This window comes from Balaenoptera acutorostrata, chromosome X (assembly GCF_949987535.1).
Source record: "Balaenoptera acutorostrata chromosome X, mBalAcu1.1, whole genome shotgun sequence".
NCBI lineage: Eukaryota > Metazoa > Chordata > Mammalia > Artiodactyla > Balaenopteridae > Balaenoptera > Balaenoptera acutorostrata.
In genome coordinates this window covers 1,181,877-1,189,320 of record NC_080085.1, presented here as the reverse complement: position 1 = coordinate 1,189,320, position 7,444 = coordinate 1,181,877, and positions in this window count along the sequence as shown.

Below are 7,444 nucleotides of genomic sequence, written 5' to 3'. Positions count from 1 at the left end.
TAGGGACTTCCCTCGTGGCGCAGTGGTTAAGAATCCGTCTGCCAATGCAGGGGACACGGGTTCGAGCCCTGGCCTGGGAAGATCCCACATGCCGCAGAGCAACTAAGCCCGTGCGCCACAACTACTGAGCCTGCACGTCTGGAGCCCACGAGCCACAACTACTGAGCCCACGTGCCACAACTACTGAAGTCTGTGTGCCTAGAGCCCGTGCTCTGCAACAAGAGAAGCCACCGCAATGAGAATCTGCGCACCACAAGGAAGAGTAGCCCCCACTCGCCACAACTAGAGAAAGCCCGCGTGCAGCAACGAAGACCCAACACAGCCAAACATAAATAAATAAATAAATAAATATTTTTTTAAAAAGGTTAAAAAAAACTTAAGTGGCAAATTACAAACTGATTGGAAACGGGCAAAGCAGGCAAACAGGCTTTTTGTACAAACACAAAGTCATCACGCTTTGCACGCAGGCCAGGACTCATTTTTTTCCAGCTGAAACCCACCCTCCTTCAAGTATTTATCAATAGGTAAAGTGCCTCAGAAACACACAGTAATTAGCCCTGCGTGGAGGGTAACGGACGCTTTTCTGATCCTTTCTTCCTTTCTCTACATCCTGATGTTTTCCACAGGGACTGTCTTCACTTTTGCTGTTTGAAGCCACTTGTGTTATTTCCGTGAGAGCCTCGTTTCTTGTCAACGGAGACTCTGCTCTCCGGCAGCCCCGGGACCTGGCTGTCACGTCCAGCCAGTCTCCTCCGGGCACGATTTGGACGGTTTCCGGAGTACCGAGCGCTTTGTGTGGAGCACCTGCTCGGGAGGTGGGCAGCCGGGATGGGGGTGGGGTGTCTCTGCACGTGAAAACGCACCTGGGGAAAGGTGACTGCTAGCAGCGGCCAGCGGTCCAAGGCTGTGGTTTCCGCTTTCTTTTTCTTTTTTAATTAATTAATTAATTAATTTATTTATTTATTTTTGGCTGCGTTGGGTCTTCACTGCTGCGCGCGGGCTTTCTCTAGTTGTAGCGAGTGGGGGCTTCTCTTGTTGCGGAGCACGGGCTCTAGGTGTGCGGGCTTCAGTACTTGTGGCACACGGACTCAGTAGTTGTGGCTCGCAGGCTCTAGAACGCAGGCTCAGTAGTTGTGGCGCACGGGCTTAGCTGCTCCGCGGCATGTGGGATCTTCCTGGACAAGGGCTCGAACTTGTGCCCCCTGCGTTGGCAGGCGGATTCTTAACCACTGCGCCACCAGGGAAGTCCCTGTGGTTTCCTCTTGGTGCAGCCTGGTCCCCGGTACACGACAGGGAAAAGTCCAGCAAGGCTGCATGTAGCCCGGGGCCTAAATGATGCAGATAAAGAGGAGGGGGCGGGGGCCTGGGGGTCGGGCGGGCAGCCCTACTCAGCTGGCATGGGGAGAGGACCCCCGCTCGGGAAGCAGCACTTAACCCAAAAGCCAGCGTCGGCACGAACAAGCCACACGGGGGGGGGGTGTTCTGGGCGGAAGGGATCCAAATCCTATGATTTTTACAAATCCTCCCGGTTTCCCAAAGTTCTTAGAATAAGCAGTGTCACGTTTATCGTCATACAGATGACCTGTCACCTTTTACTACAAAAAGCATAAAAAGCGATAAAAGCCGAAAGGGAGTTGATTCTTTTCACAGGACAAATTAAGCAGAGGAGGCCAACGCATCCGACGGAAGCCAAGGCAAGGTCGAGGAACTGGGAATTCACCTGAGGAAAAAAATACCTGGGGCCAATAATCCTGTAAAAAGTTAACCCTGCTAGTTATGGCAGAAACGCAAATGAGACTTCAGGTGTCATAAAGACTAATGCGGACTCTTCGGTGCAATGGTCCCTCCGACTTGACTGGAACAGTCTTTCTGGGTGGAAGTTTGTCCACATACATGAGTCTTGGGTCCTCAGAGCTGAGTCGGAAATCACTATTTTAGAGTTATTTCTCAACCCCATATGGATCAAACAAGTGTCACTGTCGGTGGCTTTCTGGGACCAGCACACTCTGTATGATTTATCATCTGCCTGTGGGATGAACAGTCTAAGCCCTGAATCATCCCCAGGGACCACACCTGAGGGTCCCACATCCCCTCCTGGGGCCCAGCCTGGGGTCTGGCTTCGAACCCGTTTACTGAATGAATCAATCAATCCATCAATGATTCAATGAGTGAGGACATCCATAGGTTATTTACAGTGAAAAGAGTCAGAAATGACCTAAATGTCCTACCAAAAGAGAAGCAATTCAATGTATTTACACAGCCATCAAAAATCACATGGTTAAGGAAAGTTTCAGAATGTGGAGGAAAGACCCTAATAAAATAGTAAACAGACATGATCAGTCTATTTTTAAATGTTTGGTGCCTAGCAAAGAAATACACCAATTATAACTAGTGGTCATCACCAAGAAGTGCAATTTTTAAGCATACTGTCTTTTTCCTAACTCTTATTGATAATCCCCAATTTTTGTTTTAAATTATAAAGAAAAAAACCATGCACTTTCAAAGCGGTTTTGTAGTTTCTTGTATTAAGTAACTGAAATTTATCTGACGCCTACGTTACACAAGAACTGGCCTTGACATCTCCGCATGTCCTGTCCCCGGGGGCCCCAGGTGGGCCAGGCAGCGGGCAGCCTGGGTGGGCGTGCCCTGCACCCCGCTCCCACATGTCTGGCTCCGTTGCTATGTCAGCTGTCCCGTCTGAGGCTCTTTTTCCTCTGCCCCCTCTCATCCATAACTTCAGCCACGCCAGACAACTTCCCCGCCGGAAACGTTTCCTCCCGTCTACACCAAGGCCATGTGCTGCCTAGGCTTTCCCTCCTCGCCCATTCCACCTAGAAGCAGCGGGGGACTCAGCTTCCCCCCAGGTAATGAGCCAGGAGGACCTGATTTTCTGAGGTTGGGAGCAGGGGGAGGGTGGACCTTGTGTCCAGACCTCATTTATTGTCTCTCCAGGGGAGCACTGATGTTTATTTCCTTCCTGGAAAACCATGCTTTCAACAAAACATTTCCACTAGTGCCTTCCCATCCAAAGGGCCAAAATATTCCCCAGGGTTACACAGTACCACTTCACAAGCCGTCCCTCTGGTGCTGGACCAACTCCGTGGAAACCAGAAGCTGAATCCCTCTGTCCACAGCCTTTTATCTCCTTTCCATACACACTTGACATTAGGTTTGGGGGCCGTAGACTTTAAATAAAAGCTGGAGTTGTCTGTCTTAGCTGCAGGACCCCGTTATCCCCTCTCCAGAATTTTCATTATCCCCTTCCACCTAAGCTCAAATGGGGACGCAGAGCCCAGGCTGGCTGGATTTGGAAAAACAAAGAACTGTGACATGTCCCTTAAAACAGTCCACACATCATCCCTCTTCCACGTAGCCATCGGGTGACTTCTGGTCATCCTATGACCGTCAGACCCCAGCCCCACCACCAGCACCCCCAGGCTCAAAGCTCAGGGCTGAAGCTCACTTCCAGCAAGTCAGTGATGGTCTGTGCCTCGGTTTCCCCATCTGTAAGGTGAGGATAAGGATGCCTGCCACGGGGGGAGGTTGATAATGAAAATAATGAACGAAATATGGAAAGCACGCAGGATGGTGCTCTGCACAGACTAGCACTTTAAAAACTATTATGAATCATTATTAGAATAATTCTATAATCCCAAGGGGGAAAATTGCCTCCTGAGATTACACATCTCAATATGTGTTTAGCCAGACATAGAGAACAGACTTGTGGTTGCCAAGGCGGGTGTGGTGGGGAGGGAAGGATCGGGAGTTTGGGGTTAGCAGATGCAAACAATTATATACAGGATGGATCGACAACAAGGTCCTACTGTAGAGCCCAGGGCACTCAATATCCTGTGATAAACCATCATGGAAAGGAATATAAAGAAATATATCAGGTGTTTTGAACCCTGTGTTATTGAAAACCAAAAAAAAAATCAAGAAAGCAAGAAGAGAGAAATAAATAGAATAGGGAGAGAAGGGAAGGAAGGAAGGAAGGAAGAAGAAAAAGAAAGAGAGAAAGTTGAGTCAGGATTGGCAAACTCCATTGAAGAATGTAGGGGAAATTCATACTCAATTTAGGAAGATTTATACTCAAAAATTTTTTGTTTAATTCAGACTTTAATTCAGTCGTGTGGAATACCTCTTTCCACGGCCACCTGGAATAAATGAGGTGTCTCTGTAGTTGGGGAAAAAAAAATGCACAGAGATGCCAAGTATTTGAATAAATTGTAACGTTTAAAAAAAATTGTTTAGAACACATAGGTTGCCTATACTTATAGACAGACCACAGAATAAGCTTTCAGATTATACAGAGACAGCAATGTGGTCAGGGGTTAAAGACACAGACATAGTCCTATCATCCCGGACACACACGGGTGTAGACACACACGCAGGGGCATAAATACAGACCCGGAGATATCTACGGACGGGCGCCATCCTTGGATTATGTATCATAGAACCAGGTATAAACAGATGCTGTATAATTACAGAAGTAATACATGTAGTCACACACTGGTCCGGTCTCCACGTAAAACAGCAGGACAATTACTAGAAGTCGTAAGTCAGACACGAGTAGATGGGAAGCCACTTCCGACCCAGAATCCCCGGCAGAGCGATCGCCCCGAGCACCACCACCAGGCATCTTTCTTGGGGAACTGCACCAGCTTGACATTCAATTCCCCGCCACCACCACCACCCCCACCCCCGGCGCAAAGGCGCCGAGATGCTCGGGGAGGAGAGGTACCTGGCCAGAACAGGGCACCTGTGTGTTTCCCACTGTGCCGCCTCCCCGGCGATGCCCAGGTGCTTTAAGTGGCACGGTCATCATCGTTGGAAAAGCCGCTCGGGTCTCTTCCCATGGGGGAGGTGGGGAGGAGTGTCGCCCCCCCCGCAGGCCAACCTCCTTCTGTGGATGGCGAGGACCACCTTCCGGCCCCCGCCGCCCACGCTAAGGGTCGTGATGCGTCCCCGAGGCGGATTCCACCGGGCCGGGGTGTCCGGATGCCCTCACATGACACATCCGGTGATGGAAAATCTAACCATCGCAAGCCCAGGGAAAGGGCTGCAGGGTAGAAGCAGCAGCGAGGCCAAGGCCCAGGTGACAGATTTCCACCACATTCGCTAAAACGACCCAGGGAGCCGACCCCACGTCCCTCCCTCTACGGACGCTCCCGTGCTGTGCTTTGTGGCCCAATTCTCGACGCCACCGAACGAATTCTCCGGAAATTGTCACGCCCGGAAATCTCAGGTAAGCAGCTCAGTGGAGAGGAAAGGAAAGGCAGGGGCGGGGACACAGGGAAGTATCCTCCTGGCTAACCGGGGTTGTGCTGTCTCAGCACAGACGTGTGAAAGGGGCCGGGGAGCTGTCAGCATGGCAGGCCTCACCGAGGGAACATCTGTTTGCAGACACTCATCGAAGCCTTCCCTCCGTGATGACTTTCTAGAGACGACGGGTCGACCGAGCAGGTGGACGGGATGATGGGGCAGGAGCGCCCCCTGCTGTCCGTCGGGACACCTGCTCGCTCCCACCTGGGACGCGGCTTCCCGGACAGGGCACCTGTGTCCCCCAGCCCCCCGCCACCCCTACCTGTGCAGGTTCCTCTCACCTAGTGGGGTGGGGTCACCTGCTTTCAGGTCTCGCAGGGGCTCAGCTTCTCAGGGCAGCTCAGCGACCCCCGCTACCTTGTCTGTAGCCCCTTCCCCACTGCTAGGACCCCCTCCTCACTCCAGGTGCCCTCCCCTGGGGGCCCTGAGCCAGCCTCCCTGGGGGACAGGGGTTCACAGGCACTTGTCTCCCTCTGTGCTCTGGCTGCAGAGAGGAGACTGGGCGTGCTCTGCCCCACAAGTGCGTTCCCCACCCCCATCTGCAGGTACGCCCACCTGGAGCCCACCTCACACCTGCTAAGGAGGGGAAACTCCAGGGGCCAGACGGGGTCACCCACCCCCGTGCCACCCTTCCACGTTCCTGCTGCTTCTCCCAAGGCAGGTAGCAGGAATCCCAGCTTCCGCTCCCGGGGGTGGGGGGGTGGGGGGGCGCGTGGAACTGTCTGTCCCCAGTTCTCGGTCCTCTGTCTGCACAGGTTACCCACCTGTCCTCCAAAGCCAGCAGCTTCCTTCTCCGGCCTGGGTCATCGCGTCTGCACTGAGGGGAATGTGCCTACAGTCCTTTATAGGGGATTTGTTTTCATGATGGAGAAAAGACACAACATCAAAGTGACCATTGTTAAGTGTACAGCTCAGTGGTCTTGAGTATATTCACGTTGTACAACCAGCCTCAGCGTCATCTCCAGAACTCTTTCATCTGCCCAGACTGAAACTGTCCCCATTAAACACCCACTCTCCAGCCCCAGGCACCCACCCTCCTGCTCTCCGTCTCTATGGATTTGACTCCCCTAGGGACCTCATATAAGTGGAAGCCTACAGGATTTGTCCTTCTGTGACTGCCTTGTGTCACTGAGCCTCACGTCCTCAAGGTCCATCCACGTTGTGGCCTGCGGCAGAATTTCCCTCCTTTTTTAGGACTGAGTAATATTCCACTGTGTGGAGGGACCCCATTCTGTGTGTCCATCACCCATGCATGAACATTTACGTTTATGGACATTTACAGTCCATATTTTGGCCGTTGTGAATAATGCTGCAGTGAACGTGGGTGTGCAAGTACCTCTCTGAGTTTCTGCTCTCAATTCTTTTGGGTAAATACTCAAAGGCTGCATCCTATGGTAGTTTGGTGTTTAACTCTTTGAGAAACCTCCATTCTGTTCTCTGAGGCAGCAACACCATTTTACATTCTCACTAGCATTGCACAAGTGTTCACGTTTCTCTACATCCTCACCAACACTTGTTATTTTCTGGGGCCTTTTCTGATAGTAGCCATCCTGAGAGATGTGAACCTGTTTACGATTAATTTTAGAATCTATTTTCCCAACTGAAGTCTCCTATACTAATTAGGTTTTGATTTGCTGGTAGCTTAAGGACTTGGGTGGCGGGTCAGGTTATCTGGAGGATGGTTTTACTATTAATGACAAATTTTTAAAGCAATTTCTACTTTTCCAAAGCTAACCATTCTGTAGCCATGTCCATCTATAAGCATCATGAAGATCACTTATTATTCTAAAAAGTAAAATAATGTTCATAGCTGCACTATTTACAATAGCCAGGACATGGAAGCCACCTAAATGCCCATCGACAGAAGAAGAGATAAAGAAGATGTGGTTCATATACACAACGGAATATGACTCAGCCATAAACAAGAATGAAATCACGCCATTTGCAGCAATGTGGATGGACCTAGAGACTGCCATACTAGGTGAAGTCAGTCAGACAAAGAAAAATATCATATGATGTCACTTATCTGTGGAATCTAAAACATGGCACAGGGACTTCCCTGGCGGTCCAGCAGTTAAGACTCCGCACTCCCAGTGCAGGCAGCCCGGGGTTCAATCCCTGG